At 39.3% G+C, this 18,567-nt stretch overlaps 1 pseudogene; it reads right to left on the bottom strand.

The window, feature by feature from the left end:
- Nucleotides 1-12,185: 12,185 nt before the first annotated feature.
- Nucleotides 12,186-13,113, bottom strand: LOC126061153 (olfactory receptor 151-like; annotated as a pseudogene).
- Nucleotides 13,114-18,567: the final 5,454 nt, after the last annotated feature.

The raw sequence follows: 18,567 nt of genomic DNA, 5'->3' as shown, positions 1-18,567 counted from the left end.
GAAAGGAGCAGTATTTGAAGAAGGAGATCTAATGCTTTGTTTACTAGTGTGTGTGTTTTCGATGATGAATCCAAGCTGCAGTGTTTTCTTTCCTAAACATAAAGAGAATTTTTCATCCTTCTTTTTGGGTGAATGTTTAATGCAGACCCATTTTCTCTAACTCTCACCCCACCTTGATTATACCAAGCATTTTTTATCTTATGTAGATTTTTTTCTGAAAACCAAAGATTGTTTAATGTTGAATGGACCATACAAAGCATTTAATGTAGCCCTCTCATTTAACAGACCACACACTGGAGACTCAGAAATATTACATATGTTGCCCAAGGACTACAATTACTTGGTGCCACAACTGCCAGTGGACTCCAGGCCCTTGAATTCCAATCTACTTTGTTTTCGTTTATGCCATGTTTTCTTGTTCCAGCGCACCCCAACAGATTGCATTTTAAAGTATGATACCGTAACACTTTAAAATGTGATTCCATTTACAATAATGTCATTTAACTTCTCAGAAAATAATTTTTGGCCATTACATCTTTTCTTTTCCATGAATGTAGGAGTTGAAAATTCTTAAATTGATCTTGGCTGAATGAGAAGTGTGTGAAGATTGCGGTGTGTGGGAGTCTGGTATATTAAGCTCCAGATAGCAACAAGGATGGTCATTCCTGAGGTTGTGTATGGAAGGAACCCTAGGGATCCAGTCTAATGTATCAGTACTTTTAAGGTTCAAGTGTTCTAAAGATGATGAGTGGAAAGTCACATATATAAGTCACATACAGTTAGAATTTAGAGCTTTTTCTTAAGGGTTAATTTGAGTGTTTGAGCTATGATTGCAAAGTTTTGTGGTATATGGTAATCAACTAAGGGTCTGGAGGCTCTAAAGGAGCAGTAAGAAATTTTGGGGCTCTAGCTAAAAAAAAAAAAAAAAAATTTTTTTTTTTTTAGCTAGTATCATAAAAAAAAAAGAACTCAGCTGCTAACCAATAGATTGGCAGTTTGAATCAACAAGGTCCTCTTTTGAAACCCTATGGGGCAGTTCTACTCTGTCCCATAGGGTTGCTGTGAGTTGGAATCGACTTGATGGCAATGGGCTTGGTTTTTGTTTTTTTTTTTAATTAGTTATTGGTGCAAACATTTAACACTTTGGACTGCTTACTGAAAGGTTGTAGGTTCCAATACACCCAAAGGTGCCTCAAGAGAAAGACCTGGGAATCTACTTCCTAACAATCAGTCATCTCAAGCCCTATGTAGCACAGCTCTACTCTGATACGCATGGAGTCACCATGAGTTGGAATTGATGGCAACTGGTTTGGTTTATTTATTTTTCAGGGCAGCACTAAGGAGAAGAGGTAATTTCCATTGAATATTAAGGCACTGCAGATAGCTATGAGAGAGTTCTACCCCGTGTTACACGGTCACTATGAGTCAGAATCGAGTAGATAGCACACGACTATAACAACAGCAACAGATAGTACTTGTTATGTAGGTATATATAGGAAAGAAAGAATTCATCTTAGGACTGGTTTATAATTCCACAGCATTGTGTACAGAGAAGTGCAGCTTTATATTATACATTGGAACTCTTTGATCTGAATGATTTATTAGCAGTAAAGTTTTTTTGGATATCAGTGATGTATTAAGTGTTGTGGAGATGCTTAAGAGCTATTCCTTTGGAAATTTATCTCCCATTGGGAAAATGGAAGGTTTGGATGAGTGTTTAGTTTTGCCCTTTGGTATGACACAGATCATAACACTAAGAGAAAGTTAGGCTTTAGTCATCACAGACTGGTAAAAGAGAAGTGATTTCTGAGACCTGTGGAGTGTCAGCTATTGAGGTGAATAGACCATATAAGGTAGGTTGTAATCGTGTCTTGCGAAGGCTGTATGTTTTGCACTTTTTTCATTAATTAATTTTTATTGTGCTTTGAGTGGAAGTTTACAAATCATGTCAGACTCTCATACAAAAATTTGTATACACCTTGCTATACACTCCTAATTGCTCTCCCCTAATGAGACAGCATACTCCTTCCCTACACTCTCTCTCCTCGTGTCCATTCAGACAGCTTCTGTCCCCCCTGCCCTCTCATCTCCCCTCAAGACAGGAGATGCCAACATAGTCTCATGTGTCTACTTCATCCAAGAAGCTCGATCTTAACCAGAATCATTTTCCATCCCATAGTCCAGTCCAAGTTTTGCATTTTGACTCAGTAGGTTAGTAGTTATGGGACTTTGGGCAAATTACTTAATGTTTCTGAATATTAAATCTATTTTTAAAGGTGAGAAAATACTCCTGACCTCATGGGGTTTTTGAGAATATTGTGTGAGGTACTCAATAAATCCTATTTCCCTCCCTGCTGGAATTCTTTCATCTAGTTATCAGCACTTCCTCTAGCTTTTTCATGACCTTAAGCAAATTATTTAATCTCCAGGGACTCTGCTCAGTCATGAGAAAAATGGGCTCATTTCTAAACTTATTTAAAAAATAACTTATTTTGACCTATTCTTGTGTACTTTGAAGAAATAAACAGTGTAAGCCAGGTTATGTAAGGAAAACATGCCTTCCTCCCATTTGGTCATTCTATTTCTAAATTACCCTCCCTAGAAGCAACAGTTGTTGCCAATTTCTTATGAATCCTCCAGAGATTGTATATGCATATTCAGTAATATATGTCTCACTCTATACTTCATATACAGATACCTAGTGACCCTGTTTTAAATTTGTATAAAGGGCATTTAAGAATGTTTCTCTTAGAAGAGGATGGAACAGAGAACATTGCAGTGGTAAAAACAAGAGGATCTAATCACAGAAGAGGTATGGGATAGAAGAAGGAGAGTAAGGCATCCTTGATTTCGGGTACATCAATATGGGTTCCATCCCTGTAGACACACAGTGACATTTTGGCCTCCTAATCTGTCCTCACCCTATGGGTGTACTACCTTTGCCTGTGGTTCAGGCTGTGGTAAGGTCAGAGCCCTTGGAAAGCAAGAGTTTTCAATCAAGGACACATTTCTGTGCATGTTTATCTATTTCAACAAATGCTCTTTTCTCTTTCTGACTCTTGATGGAACTCATATTTGTTGTCGCAAATTTGGAATGTGAAAAAATGTGTGAAAAAAGGAATACTATGCCTCAATGTGGTAGTTTGCATTTTTGGTCCCAATTGTTCATTCCTCTGTAGAATTATGTGGCCATGCCCTTGCTGTGGTCTCATGGAGTGTGTTTCTCTGCCCACTGTTATTGAGCTCAGCAATGTGACCCATTTGGCCAATGAGATATTAGCAGGTGTGACGTAAGCAGGGCTTGGATCATGTTTGTATAGTGGGGCTTGCCCTCTTGTGCTTCTGCCATTGCCTTGAGAAGAGCTTCTCTTTCATAACTGTTGTTCCTGCCAACTGATTCTCACAATGAACACATGTGGAGCAGATCCTGAAGAACACCACCCATGTACAAAAAGATGAGCGCCACAATCAAGTCGTAGACATATAAGGAAGAAATGCTCGTTATTATATGCCGATGAGATATTGTGGTTCTTATACAGCAATAGCTAACTGATGCACTTCACCATTCAGAGATTAGGAAAGAAGCATCTCATCTGGAAATTTTCTTTCAGTGAGATCATACTCAATGTACCATGTTATAAAAGTTTGTTTAGCTTGTCATAATGTGATCTCTATTTTTGGCAATAAATATATTTTGAATCCTATTTTTTTCATGGATTTATCATGCAGATCTATCATGTATATATTTTTAATTTTATTGTGCTTTTGGTGACAGTTTACAGCTCAAGTTAACTTCTCATTAAAAAATTTATAAGGGTTATTATGGTAGGAAATGGTAAGTGGAAGTCATTAGAACTGGTCCTGCTTAGGAAAACACTGAACAAAAATCAATACAACATTCCTGGAGGGATTGCAGAGAGTACTGCCACCATCAAGGACTTGAAGAATGCAGGGGTGGCGATTCCCACCATATCCCCATTCAACTTTCCTATTTGTCCTGTGCAAAGAACAGATGGATCTTGAAGAATGACAGTGGATATCAAAAAATTAACCAGGTTGCAACTCCGATTGCAGCTGCTGTTCCAGATGTGGTTCCATTTGCTTGAGCAAATTAGAACATCTCTTGGTACCTGCTATGCATCTTTTCTCTATACCTGTTTGAAAGTACCACCAGTAGCAGCTTGCCTTCAGCTGGCAAGTCAGGCAATACACCTTCAATATCCTACTTCCAGGGCATATTAACTCCCTATCCCTAGGTCATAATTACAGGGATCTTGATTACCTTTACCTTTCACAAGATGTCACACTGATTCATTACATTGATGACATTATGCCGATTGGACCTAGTAAGGAAGAAGTATCAATGACTCTGGACTTATTGGTCTGACATTTGCATGCTGGAGTGTGGGAAATTAACCTGACAAAAATTCAGGCACCTTCTGTCTCAGTGAAATTTCTAGGGTCCTGGTGGTGTGACGTATATTGGGTTAATCCTTCTAAAGTAAAGGAAACGTTGTCACATCTGGCCCTTCCTCCAACTGAAAAGGAGACACCATGCCTGCTTGGCCTCTTTGGATTTTGTAGGTATCATATCCCTCATTTGGGTGTGCTACTCTGGCCTATTTTTTCTAGTGACTGAAAACACTGCTAGTTTTGGTAAGGGCCAAGAACAAAAGAAGGCTCTGCAACAGGTTCAGGCTGCCATGTAAACTGCTCTGTCACTTGGGCCACATGATCCAGCTCATCCAATGGTGCTTCAAGTGTCAGTGGCAGATAGAGATGCTATTTGGGTCTTTGGCAGACCCCTGTTGATGAATAACAGTGCAGGCACTTAGGCTTTTGGAGCAAAGCCCTGCCATCCTCTGCAGATAACTGCCCTCCTTTTGAGAGATAAGATTTGACTTGTTACTGAGCCCTAGTAGAGGCTGGACATGTAAGCACAGGCCACCAAGTCACCATGTGGCCTGAGCTGCTCATCATCAACTGAGTGTGCTCTGATCTACAGTGTCATAAAGTCAGACTTGCACAGCAGCACTCCCTTATTAAATGGAAGTGGCATATACTAGATTGGGCCCACGTAGGACCTGAAGCCACAGTAAGTTGTATTAGGAAGTGGCCCAAATGCTCATGGTCTCCACTCTTGTCACATTACCTGTCCTTTTGCAGTCTGCACTTATGGCCTAATGAGGAGTTCCTTGTGATCAGTTGACTGAAGAAGAGAAAACTTGTGCCAGGATTACATATCTGTGTGATATGCAGGCACCACTCAAAAATTGGACAGCGGCAGCACTACATCCCCTTCTGGGATGTCCCTGAAGTGCAGTGGTGACAGCAAATTCTCCCAATAGGCAAAAGTCTGAGCAATGTACCTGATTGTTCACTATTCTTGGAAACAGAAATGGCCAGATGTGCAATTGTATACTGATTAATGAGCTGTGACTAATGGTTTGACTTGATGGTCAGGGGCTTGGAAGGAATATGATTGGAAAATTGATGACAAGGAAGTACAGGGAAGAGGTATGTGGATAGTTCTCCTTGAATGGGCCAAGGAAGTGAAGATATTTGTGTTTCATGGTAAGGCTCATCAAAGGGTAACCTCTGCAGAGGAGGATTTTAACTATCAAGTGGCAAAGATAATGGGTTCTCTGGAAACCAGTCATCCTATTTCCCAGCCACTCCCATCACTGTCCAGTGGGCTCATGAACAAAGCACCCATGGTGCCAGGGATGGGGGTCATGCATGGGCTTAGCAACATGGATTTACATTCACTAAAGTAGACTTGGCTACAGTCACTGCTGAGTGACTAATCTGCCAGCAGCAAAGACCAACACTCAGTGCCTGATATGGCACCATTTCTCAAGGTGAAGAGCCTGCAACCTGGTGGAAGATTGATTACATTGGATGGCTTCCATTATGAAAAGGTCAGTGTTTTGTTCTTACTGGAATAGACACTTCCTCTTGATACCAATTTGCTTTCTCTGCATGTGGTGCTTCTGCCAAAAGTATCACCAATGGAGTTACAGAATGCCTTATCCACTGTCATAGTATCCCACACAGCATCACCTCAGATCAAGGGATTCACTTCACAGCAAATACGTGTGACAATGTGCCATGCTCATGGAAATCAGTGGTCTTACCGTGTTTCCCATTATGCTGAAGTAGTTGGTTTGATAGAATGATGGCATGGCCTTCTAAAGACAGAACTATGGTGCCAGATAGGTGGCAATATCTTGCAGGATTGGGGCAGTGTTCTTCAGGGGGCTGTATATGCTCTAAACTGCAGTCCACTGTATGGTGCTGTTTCTCCTATAGCCAGTATTCATTGGTCCAGAAATCAAGGGATGGAAATGGGAATGGCACCACTCACTATTACCCCTAGTGACACAGTTGCAAAATTTTTGCTTCCTGTGCCCATGACCCTGTGCTCTAATCGTCTAGAGGTCTTAGTTCCAAAGGGAGGAATGTTGCTACCAGGAGATGCCTCAATGATTCCATTGAACTGGAAGTTAAGAATGTCACTCAGCCACTTTGGGCTCCTCATGGCTCTGCTTCAACAGGCAAAAAGGGATACTGTATTGGTTGGTGTGATTGACTGTCATTACCAAGAGGAAATTGCACTGATATTATATAATAGAGGTAATGAAGAGTATGTCTGGAATATAGAAAATTGCTTAGGATGTTTGTGCTACCATATCCTGTGATTAAAGTCAAGGAAAAACTACAGCAACCCAAATCTGACATGGCCAGTAATGGCCCAAACCCTTCAGAAATGAAGGTTTGGGTCACTACATCAAGCAAACAACGACCAGCTGAGGTGATTGCTTAGGGTAAATGGAATACGAAGTGGTTGGTGGAAGAAGGTAGTTCTATTTATTTAATTGAGCTTTCGATGAAGGTTTACAGACCAAGCTAGTTTCTCATGAAACAGCTAGTACACACATTGTTGTATGACATTGGTTAACAACCCCACGACATGGCCATACTCTCCATTCTCAGCCCTGGGTTCCCTTTTACCAGCTTTGCTGTTCCCTCTTACTTTGGAAAAAGTTCGTCCTAAATACCAGCTACAGCCACACGATCAGTTGCAAAATTGACAACTGTAAATGTTATGAGTATTTCCTCCTTGTATGTGTGCATCAAATCTTTTTTTCTTCACTTACAAAATATAAGGTGTAAATGGAGCTAGTGTGTTTTTCATTGTGTGTGTTTTACTTGTATTATGTTACATGCAGGTATGACTTTTACAGATTATATATAGTTTAAGGAGGTGTGTACACGTGTAGGTTGACAAGAGGTGGGCCGTGATGGTTAAGATTGTGTATCAACTTGGCTGGACCATGATTCTGAGTGGTTTGGCAGTTATGATGTAGTTTGGCAATTATGTATTGAGGTAAATTGGCAGTTAGCTAATGATGTAATCTCCACAATGAGATATGCTGTGAGAAGCCTATCAGTTGAAAGGAAATTTCCTTGGTGGTGTGGGCTGCATCCAGTACATAAAATGGGTGTTCCAACAACACGCTCACTTTGGACCCTGAATCTGGCTCATCATCATCGGACCTCTGGTTCTTGAGACTTGAGCTGACAGTTTACCTGCCAATCTTGGGATTCATCATCCTCTGTAGCCTGTGAATCAGCAGCCTGCAATCTTACCTGCTGATCTTGTGTTTGTCAGCCCCTCAGCTTATGTGAGTCAGGAGAAGCCTCCAGCTTGATGCCTAACCAATGGACTTGTGACTTGCCAGCCTCTACAACTGCATTAGTCATTTCCTTGATATACATCTCTCTGTGTATGCATGTATATAGATATATATATACATATATGTATATATATATATTTATATATGTGTGTGTGTGTGTATACATATATATATACCTTCACTAGTTTTGCCTCTTTAGAGAACCCAGCCTAAGACACTAGCACAGAACCTTGAGAACTGAATGTTTTGAGAACTACTTGTCCTCCTGGTCAGTCCTGGTGATGACTAAAGAGAAAAAAAGGAGGGTGAAATTATAGTGTATCTAGATCTCTTTCTATTTCTATCTATTGTTTCAAGGCCACATACCTGAACAATCTGGGACACTGAATCTGGCTGATATGTTGCTGCTTTGTTTGTGAAATGTGGAATGGGTTTCTTTTTGCACACCCTGGTACAGCCCAGACAGCATTGCTGGTCTGCCCCTGGGAAGCCACGGCGCTTTGAGGTGTTTTAAAAGACACCTTCGGATTTGTTAGGAGAGGGTACAGAAAGGTAGAAAGAGATATTCCTAGATTATTCAACTTCTCTTCTGTCAAGACTAGCAATTTTCATGTTACAGTAACAGAATTCTCATTTTGGACTCAAGGAATTGATTCTGCCTCTAACACTGTTCTTTGTTATCTCAAGAGATCATTCCCAGAAGAAATTGGTCAGGGAAAATGGCTTGTCAGTGACTATTATATCCCTTCTGAGTTGACAGATGGATCAGAGCTCTGGCACCCACTATTCTCTTTGTTTTTTGGTCAAAATCTTATTGTTGCTCTTAGGTGTCACTGAGTCATGTTTGACTCATAGTGACTCCATGCAGCAGAATACAACTTCCTGATAGGAAACTAGAGTGGTGACACCATGAGTTACTGCACTGGGTGACACCATCCATAGTGATGTCACTACCACTAGCAGTGGATGGGGGTTCTGACTTCTCCACGTGCTTTCTAACTTTTATTATTATTTTTTTTTACTCTTAGCCATCTAAGTGGGAGAGAAGTAGTATCACATTGTGGTTTTGATTTCTCCTTAATAGCTAATGACCAAACAAACCCGTTGCCATCGAGTTGATTTGTGGCGCAGTGGTTAAGCCTTCAGGCACAAACCAAAAAGTCAGTAGCTCTAATCACCAGCCGCTCTTTGTAAACCCTCTGAGGAAATTCTACTCTCTCCCATCAAGTTGTTGTGAGTCAGAATCCACTTGATGGGAACAGGTTTGGTTTTGTTTTGGTAATAACACTGATGTTGAGCATCTTATTATGTGCTTGTTGATGAAATGTCTATTTAGGTCATTTGTTCATTTTTTTGATTGGGTTGTTTGTCTTTTTCCTGTTAAGTTGTTGTTGCTATTACGTGCTGTCAAGTTGGGTCCAACTCATAGGGACCCTATGTATAACAGAAGTAAACACTGCCTGGTCCTGCACCATCCTTACAATCCTTGTTATGTTTGAGCCCATTGTTGCAGCCACTGTGTCAATCCATCTCATGGAGGGTCTTGCTCTTCTTCACTTACCCTCTACTTTACCAAGCAGGATGTCCTTCTCCAGGGACTGTTCACTCCTGATAACATGTCCAAAGTATGTGAACTTTGTCTCACCATCTTTGCTTCTAAGGAGCATATACACATATACCTCCATAATACGACAAACAGACAGACACGTGGGGGTATGTGTACATACATATGTGTATATATATATATATTTTTTTTTTGACAAATGTACATTGGTATTAATATGTATTTTAATATAAATAAGTTGTGTTTCATATCTTGTACCTTTTTTACACAGCATTGTATCTCTAAGGTCTATCTATGTTGCAATGTCAACAGCTAGCTCATTGCTTCACAGTTTCCGTGATGTGCCTCCATATTTTATCTGTCTACTCTCCAGATGATGACCAAGTTTAGCATACAATAATGCTACAGTGAACATGTTTGTACATGTTTTAGGCCTGTGAGAGAATTCCTTTGGGATACATATTCTGTTCCAGAATTGCTAGATCCTAGGAATACATATACTACATTTCCCCAACTAATGTTATCTTACTATCCTTAATGGCCACAAGTGCAAGTATATTCCTACATGTCCACTAGATCTAGTTTTTGCCAATCTGGTAGGTATAAAGAAAAATCTCATTTACACTTCTCTGACTCGTAATGCATTTGGACATCTCTTCTTATGTTTGGCAGCATTTTGGATTTTCTCTGATAGATATTGCCTGTTCTTATATATTGTCATTTTTTCTGTTGAGTTTTTTGTTGTTGTTGATGTTCAGGATTTACTTGTATATTGTGCTTATTAATCACTTGTCAGCTTTAGACATGACAAATATCTTCTACCATTCTATTTTCTTTCTATTACTCTTGTCTACGGGGGTCCTTAGTTGAAAAGGATTTCTTAGCTTTGACGTAATCAAATTCACCCAAATTTTTTGTCTTACAAGTTTCAATTTTGAAGTTTTTATTTAGAAAAGAGCCATTTCTCACCTTAGGTAATAAAAAAATTTTATTCTTCTGTAAAGATTTACAGTTTTGGAAACTCCGGAGCAGTTCGACTCTGCCCTATAGAGTCAGTATGAGTCAGAATTGACTAGACAGCAATGCGTTCTGGTTTATTGCTTTTTAAGGAGTTCGTTCATGGTAGATCTCTCAGTTCTAGGAGACAAGATCCATGAGAAAATGGATATGGTGGACATTTTGGAATGGCTCCATTCTGCACTCCTATTCAGAGTGGTTAAAAATTCCAAAGACCATTTTCAGCTAGAATTCTGAGTATAAATTAGTTTTTACTAATTAAATGCACTCATGTGAGCTTTAAGAAGTGGGATTGAGGTGGCCACCATCCTTCAGCTTGCTGTTGACAAGCAAGGCTATGGAGACCCATCTTTGTAGAATATCGGTCTAGGTTTCTGTTGTTTATTTACCAGTTTGGACTTGAGAAGCATTTTTCGTGGTGGCAGCAGTGACAGCAGCAGTAGGAGTTTCTGACCTCTGACCAAAAAAAAAAAAAAAAACCTTTGCCATCAAGTTGATTCTGACTCCCAGAGAACCTATACGACAGAGTAGAACTGCCTATAGAGTTTCCTAGGAGTGCCTGGTAGATTTGAACTGCTGACCTTTTGCTTAGCAGATGTAGCACTTAACCACTACGCCACCAGGATCCATATCCATTCTGGTATGTCTTTGGACTTAATAGTCCAGTAGGGGCTCCCTAGCCCCTTCTTATCCAATTATTAAAAAGCAAAAACAAAAACTGAGAATATAATCTTCATTATTACATCCCTTTCTACTTGAGAAATCTAGAGTTATTTTAATTTTCTGTGTCTGACCGATACAGTATAAAGCAAAAAACCAAAAGCTGTTGCCGTTGAGTTGACTCTGATTCTACAGGACAAGTAGAACTGCCCCATAGGGTTTTCAAGGAGTGGCTGGTGGATTCAAGCTGCCAACCTCTTGGTAGACAGCCTAGATATTAACAACTGCACCACCAGTGCTCCATAGTGCCTAAGATACTTAAAAATGACAAATACTGATACGATATTTTTTCTACAACTATTATAAATAACAATTAAAAGAATTTCTACAAATCTTTTGCAGTGCAAGGCCACTGATACTTTAACATGACTCTCTGATCATTTTCCAAGCAAATATGGAAAGACCTTGTGCCACATGCCAATTGGATTTACTGAGTCAGGTTGGCAGGATATGCAGATTGATTAGTTATTTATGGAAGAAAAAAGACTGCAGTAGTGCCTAATATCTCCTTGGTCATCTGGAAAGATAGTATAAATAGGGAAATTATTTTCAAAAGATAACTGAAATTGGAAAATGTTCTCCTGGGCCAGTGTACTGGCCTTGGAGGGTTTTAAGTACACGAATGCAGAATATCCATAGAACAATCCCATTGCTGCAAGGTGGTAATAATATTTTCTGCATACCAAAACAGCAACAACAACAAAAAACAAACTCGTTGCCATCCAGTTGATCCTGACTCATAGCAACCCTATAGGACAGAGTAGAACAGCCTCATATAGTTTCTAAGGAGTGCCTGGTGGGCTTGAACTGATGACCTTTGGTTAGCAGCCATGACATTTAACCGCTATGCCACCAGGGTTTCCATTTTCTCTATAGAAGGTAATAAAACAATGAATGACTCTCAAACTCAGAGCTGAAAGTTTCAAATGTGTTAAATTACAATTAAGTTAATAAATCTTTAGCAAAAGGCTCAGGATAGATTCCAAATAAAAGAACATATGAACTTAAAATAGCTGATTGCAATAGTAAGATGTGAGAGAGGGTGGGAAGGAAGAGAGAAGAATGAGAAGACGCCTTGTTTACCAACGATGTGGAGAATTGGTGTTACCCGTCCATAGTTGGACTTTCCTCTGGTATTTATAACAACTTACTTTTAAAAAGGAGAAAGAATAATAACATTTGCATCAAGTCAGTCTTCTTTTCAGTGTTTTCTGCATGGCAACCTTCATGTCCTTTTTCCTCACACTGTAAATTAGGGGGTTCAGCATTGGGATCACTGTAGTGTAGAACACAGAGGCCACATTCTCCTGAGCCAAGGAACTGGCTGTGGAAGGTTTAGGTACATGAAGGCACTAGATCCAAAGAAGATTCCCACTGCTGTAAGGTGGGAACTGCAGGTGCTGAAGGCTTTGGACCTACCCTCTGTGCTCCTGATGTGGAGGATGCTGGAGAGGATTAATGCATAGGAGACAAGGACTGTTGACTATGATGTTGAATCCATCCAACAAAAGAAAACTGTGAGCTCAATGTCATACGTGTTAGAGCAGGAGAGGTTCATGAGAGGGAGGATGTCACAGAAATAATGACTGATGAGGCTCTCACAAAAGGATAGTTTTAACATGAGGGTGATCCCTATTGTTGAACCAATGAGCCTCGTGATATAGGCCACAGCCACTAGCAGAGAGGAGATTTAATTTTTTTTTTTTTTTAATGATGTTATAAAGCAAAGGACTGTGGATGGCAACATAGCGGTCATAGGCCATCACTGTCAGTATGTAACCCTCAGCAATGACGTAAACAAGGAAAATGTAGAGCCGTGACATGCACCCTGCATAAGATATGCTGTTCTTCTCTGACACAAAGTTCACCAGCATTTTAGGAGTAATGACAGAGGAGTAACACATATCTACAAATGACAAATTGCTGAGGAAGTAGTACATGGTGGTATGGAGCTGGGAATTCAGACAAATGAGCGTGATCATGTCCAGATTCCCCACCAAGGTGATCATTAGATCCCTAGAAAAAGGAATGAGAGAGGGAGCTGGAGCTCTGGCCCATTTGTTAATCCCCCAAAATGAACTCTGTCACAGTAGAGTGATTTTCTGCAGGCATTCTCCTGGGATTGGAAGCCTGTGAGGCTGGGAAAGAAAAGCCTAATGAAAAGCTATAATCATACTTGATGAATATAGTTTTGAGCATTTGTCTCAAGCTTAGAGATCCTGGACTGTTTCTTTCTTTGTTTGTTGTAAAAATGCAAGGCGATATTGTCGCTTTCAACATTTTTCATGAGTACAATTTAGTGAGACTTATTACATCAATCATGTCATGCAACAATCACCAACATCCACTGCCAAATTTTTCATCACCATAAAGAGAAACTCAATGTGTTCTAAAAATGCTTCCGCTTTTGCTCCTGTCTTCTCCCTCTGGTAATCTCTTCTAAACTCTGATGTCTATACACTTGCCTATTCTAGGTATAGCATATTAATGAGCTCATACAATATTTGTTGTATTGTGATTGGCTTATTTCACTCAGGCTAATGTTTTCTTTTTTTTTTTTTTTTTTAATGTTTTCAAGATTCATCCATATCATGGCCTGGATCTGAAGACTTAATGCCGTATATAAATGTAACACAATCACCATCAAAATTCCAATAGCCTTCTTTGCATAAATGGAAAAGTCAATCCTCAAAGTTATATTGAAATGCAAAGGGTCCCAAATGGCCAAAGCAAAACTGAAAAAGAAGAATGGAGTAGGAGTACTCAAACTTCCTGATCTCAAAACATATTACAGGCAGGACCTGGGTTATGAATGAAGTCTGTTCATGACTGTGTCTTTAAGTTGAATGTGCCGGTAAGTTGAAACTCGTAAGTACAATTCTTTTTTAGCCTTACTTTAGTGTAAGGAAAGGGTTGAAGGCTCTCCAATGATTTAAATCTTCATTGCAACAATGGAAGATGATTGTGATGAAGAATTTGTTGTGAGTAGGGGTTGGTTCAATCATTTCAAAGTGAGGGCAAATTTACATAACAATAAAGGGCAAGGAAGTGTTGTCTGTAAGTCAGGTGCTCCTAAAGTGAGACTGCCTGTATAAAGCTACAGTAATCAAAACAGTCTGGCACTTGTATATTACACAAGAATCCAAAGATAAGCACACACATGTGTGGTCAATTAATCTGCGACTATGGTGTCAAATTCAAAAAATGGGGAAGGAATAGTCACTTGAATAAATGAAGCTAGGACAAGTGGATTCCACTTGCAAAAGAATGAAAGTAGACCCATACAGCACACTGTATACAAATACTAACGCAAAGTGGATCAAAGACCTAAATGTATGACCTAAAACCATAAAACGATTAAAAGAAAATATAGAGGTAATGCTTCAGGACTTAGTCTTAAACAGTGGATTCTTAGATATGACACTAAACTCACAAGGAACAAAAGAAAATATAGACAAATGGGATCTCATCAAAATTATAAACTTCTAGACTTTTTGTTGATGCATCTGCCCCTCACTCCTGCTGTTTACTGGGAGGAAGACCAGCACCTAAGTATTTCAGAGATCATGTAGATGAGACAAAAAGGGGCCAAGATCTTGAACTTTTACCACTCTGTTTTTCAAATATCCTAGACCATTGGTCCTCAAAGTGTTGTCACTGGACCACTGGCATCACCTGGGGCTTTTTAGAAATGCCAGCTCTCAGGCCTTGCTCCAGACCTACTGGATCAGGAATCCTGGGGATGGTGTCCAAGCCCAATAATCTATGTTTTAACAAACTCTACAGATGATGCTTATGCAGGATAATGTTTGATAACCTTTATTCAGGAAGAAAGAAGTAGTAGGTTTCATATTTTGAAGCTGGAGATGTGTTTTGCAGTAAAAGTGAGATTTCCCTGTCATTTATGCCATTTCCAAATATTCACTGAATGTGAGCATATGAATACCTATCTCAAATCTGTGCAGCATCAGGGTGATATGTTAGTTACACCTGAATCATTGCACGGCAAGTCAACTGCTGCACCTGAAAAATGAAGGAGTTAATAATATCAATTCCCAAGGTGGTTGTAAAAACGACATGGGATTATGCACATTTAGAAATATTTTTTTGAAATATTCAGAATGTATAAAAATATGAGATGTCATTAGGTGGCTGGAATTTCTTAGTTTTTCTTGGGGTTTGAGGACCTAAGACAGAGGTTCTCCACATTGGCTACATAGCGCAACTGCCTGGAGTATTTAATAAGTATTGATGTCTGGGTCTCACCCACAGAAATTCTGATTTAACTAATTGATCTGTGGTGCAGCCTGGGCATTAGCACATAGTGTTGTCAGAATCGACTGGATGGCAAGTGGTTTTATTACAAAGAAGAAAACAATTTCACTCCAGATAACAATATATTTTTTAAAATCTTGCATATTCACTTGTACCCAATCTGAGTAGCTTGAAACAATAGGAAATATAGAAAACCCACTTTGAATATACCATTTCCAGAAGTCAAAATGCTTTACAAAGCAGTGCAGGGTGAACACTGTTCACTCAGTGCAGAGCAGATATAAATGCCATTGCATCGGAAAATCTATTTTTACCAGGCCATCAGATGCTCAGGATTTCTGCTGATAAGAGCACAGCACACAGATGAAAGCATTTAGAGATGAAGGGAACCATGCTTGTAAATAGGTTGCATTAGAATCAGGAATTCAACAAGGAAAAGGTTAGTCCAAAGGACTAATGGAGCACAGCTACCACATTCTCCACCAGTCCAGCACAATTAGGTGGTGCTGGCTACCACCACCGAATACTCTGGCAGGGATAACAATAGAGGGTCCCAGACAGAGCTGGAGAAAAATGCAGAACAAAATTCTAACTCACAAAAATAGACCAGGCTTACTGGCCTGACAGAGACTGGAGAAACCCTGAAAATGGCCTGCGGATACCATTTTAGCTCAGTAATGAAGTCACTCCTAACTTTCACCCTTTAGCCAAAGATTAGACAGGCCCATAAAACAAAACAAGACTAAATGAGTGCATCAACCCAGGGGCAAGGATGAGAAGGCAGGAGGAGACAGGAAAGCTGGTAATATGGAACCCAGGGCTGAGAAGGGAGAGTATTGACATGTTGTGGGGTTGGTAACCAGTGTCACAAAACAATATGTGTACTAATTGTTTAATGAGAAGCTGGTTTGTTCTGTAAACCTTCATTTAAAGGACAATAATTAAAAAAAGAAAAAAAGAAACAGGAGTTCATGGGGAAATATTTTTTTCATACAATTATTTTCAATCTGCAATTAAATACCTGTGCTGAGGAAAAAAATGGAACACGGCCTCCTGGAACTTTTAGGGAATCCCTTGATTTCAACAATCAGGAAATAAATATCAGAAAATGAGAGAATAATACATACACATTTATATCTAGTCCTATACTTACTCAAAGGACCTGACACAGTCTTGAAAATGGGTCACCAAGATTGGGAGTCTTGGGATCTTTTATAGACATAGTGGCAGAACCTCTCCTGGGAAGTAGTCACTGCAGAGATTGGGGTCCTCACTATTGGAGCAATTAGAATCTTGATTTACACTTGTGTTGTAAACCAAGTTTTTGTTTTTCAGGTGTGAAAATTTTCCCTTAGTTGGGAGAATTATTTTGCAGGTTCAGAAGCTTAGCGTCTAATGCCAACATTGTAATATCTTGCCACCAACAGCTGCATCCTCATCACCACCACACATCTGCCATAACTGTCATCAATTACTACCATCTGGTCATCGTTCGTTATCCATCTAAAAGATTTTACTAAAACAGGAAAAGAATGTTAAATATGTACGGAATGTTACATTTCTCACCCTGATGCTTCACTTATAAACTGACAGGGTTGAGTGACAAAAGGTTGAAAGGCATAAGAAGTAGGCTCATGAGACCTCTTCACTCATATATTTTCATTCATAAGAGGAATGCGTTCAAAAGAAATTTTCCTATTTGAGAATATATTCAGTAACATATTACTGATAATATGTTGCTAATGAAGATTTTTAAATTAAACTTATTTTGAGAGAATTGTAGACTCCCATGCACCTATAAGAAATAATACAAAGAGATTCCGCGTGCCATTTACACAATTTCCCCAGATGGTAACATCTTTCAAAACTATAGTACAATATCACACCTAAGATACTGACATTGATGCTATTCATTGATCTTATTCCTATTTCGCCAGTTTTACTCATATTCATTTGTGTGTGTGTATTTAGTTCTATGTGATTTTGTCACTTCTGTAGGTTCATATATCCACTACCACAGTTAAGATAAGAATAGTTACACCACAAGAAGGATCCTTCAGGTTGCCTTATTATTTTTTTAAAATAGTTCTCTTCATTTTCTAATTTTAAGAAATATATGCTTTGGTATCCTGTTTTTCTCCAAATGTAGCCAGTTATTTTTCTTCAGTATTATTTAAACTCACCAATTTAAACATTTTATGTGTTTCAATCCATTGCAGTTATTATTTTTGGATGCTGAATTTTTTCTGTCTTTGTCCTTGGACACACGTATGTTGGACAATGTATATATCAAAGACCTTTTGACGTGATCATGTGTTGTTGTTGTTAGGTGCTGTCGAATCAGCTCCGACTCACAGCGACACTATGTACAACAGAACAAAATTCTGCTCGGTCCTGCACCATCCTCATAATGGCCATTATGTTTGAGCCCATTGTTGCAGCCACTGTGTCAATCCGTCTCATTGAGAGGCTTCCTCTTTTCTGTTGACTCTCTACTTTACGAAGTATGATGTCCTTCTCTGGGCACTGGTCCTTCCTGATAATATATCCAAAGTACCTGAGACCAAGTTTCACTATCCTTGCTTCTAAGGAGCATTCTGGCTGGACTTCTTCCAAGACAGTTTTGATCATTCTTCTGGAAGGTTATGGTATGTGCTATATTTTTTGCCAACATTATCATTCAAAGGCATCAATTCTTCTTTGGTTCCTCATGAGCACAATTGTTTTGGAATTTCCGTTCTTTGCAAAGTTATCCATAATTTGTGATGATCCACACAGTTGAATGCCTTTGCATAGTCCATAAAACACAGGTAAACATCTTTCTGGTACTCTCTGCTTTAGCCAAGATCCATCTGATATCAGTAATGATATCCGTGGGTCCACATCCTCTTCTGAATCCGGCTTGAATTTCTGGCAGTTCTGTGTCGATGTACTGCTGCAACGGCTTTTGAATGGTCTTCTGCAAAATTTTACTTGTGTGTGCTATTAATGATATTGTTCAATAAGTTCTGCATTCCACTGGATCATGTTTCTTTTGCAACGGGTGCAAGTAATGGACCTATTCCAGTCAGTTGGCCAGGTAGCTGTCTTCCAAATTTCTTAGCATAGATGACTGAATGCTTCCAGCACTGCATCCCTTTATTGAAAATCTCAACTGGTATTCCATCACTTCCTGGAAACTTGTTTTTTCAACAGTGCCTTCAGTGTAGCTTGGACCTCTTCCTTCAGTACCATGAGTTCTTGATCATATGCTATTTCCTGAAATGGTTCAACATTGACCAATTCTTTTTT

This window comes from Elephas maximus, chromosome 17 (genome assembly GCF_024166365.1).
Source record: "Elephas maximus indicus isolate mEleMax1 chromosome 17, mEleMax1 primary haplotype, whole genome shotgun sequence".
Classification (NCBI taxonomy): Eukaryota; Metazoa; Chordata; class Mammalia; order Proboscidea; family Elephantidae; genus Elephas; species Elephas maximus.
The sequence above is the reverse complement of the archived record's forward strand: the minus strand, read 5'-3'. Positions and strand labels throughout refer to the sequence as shown.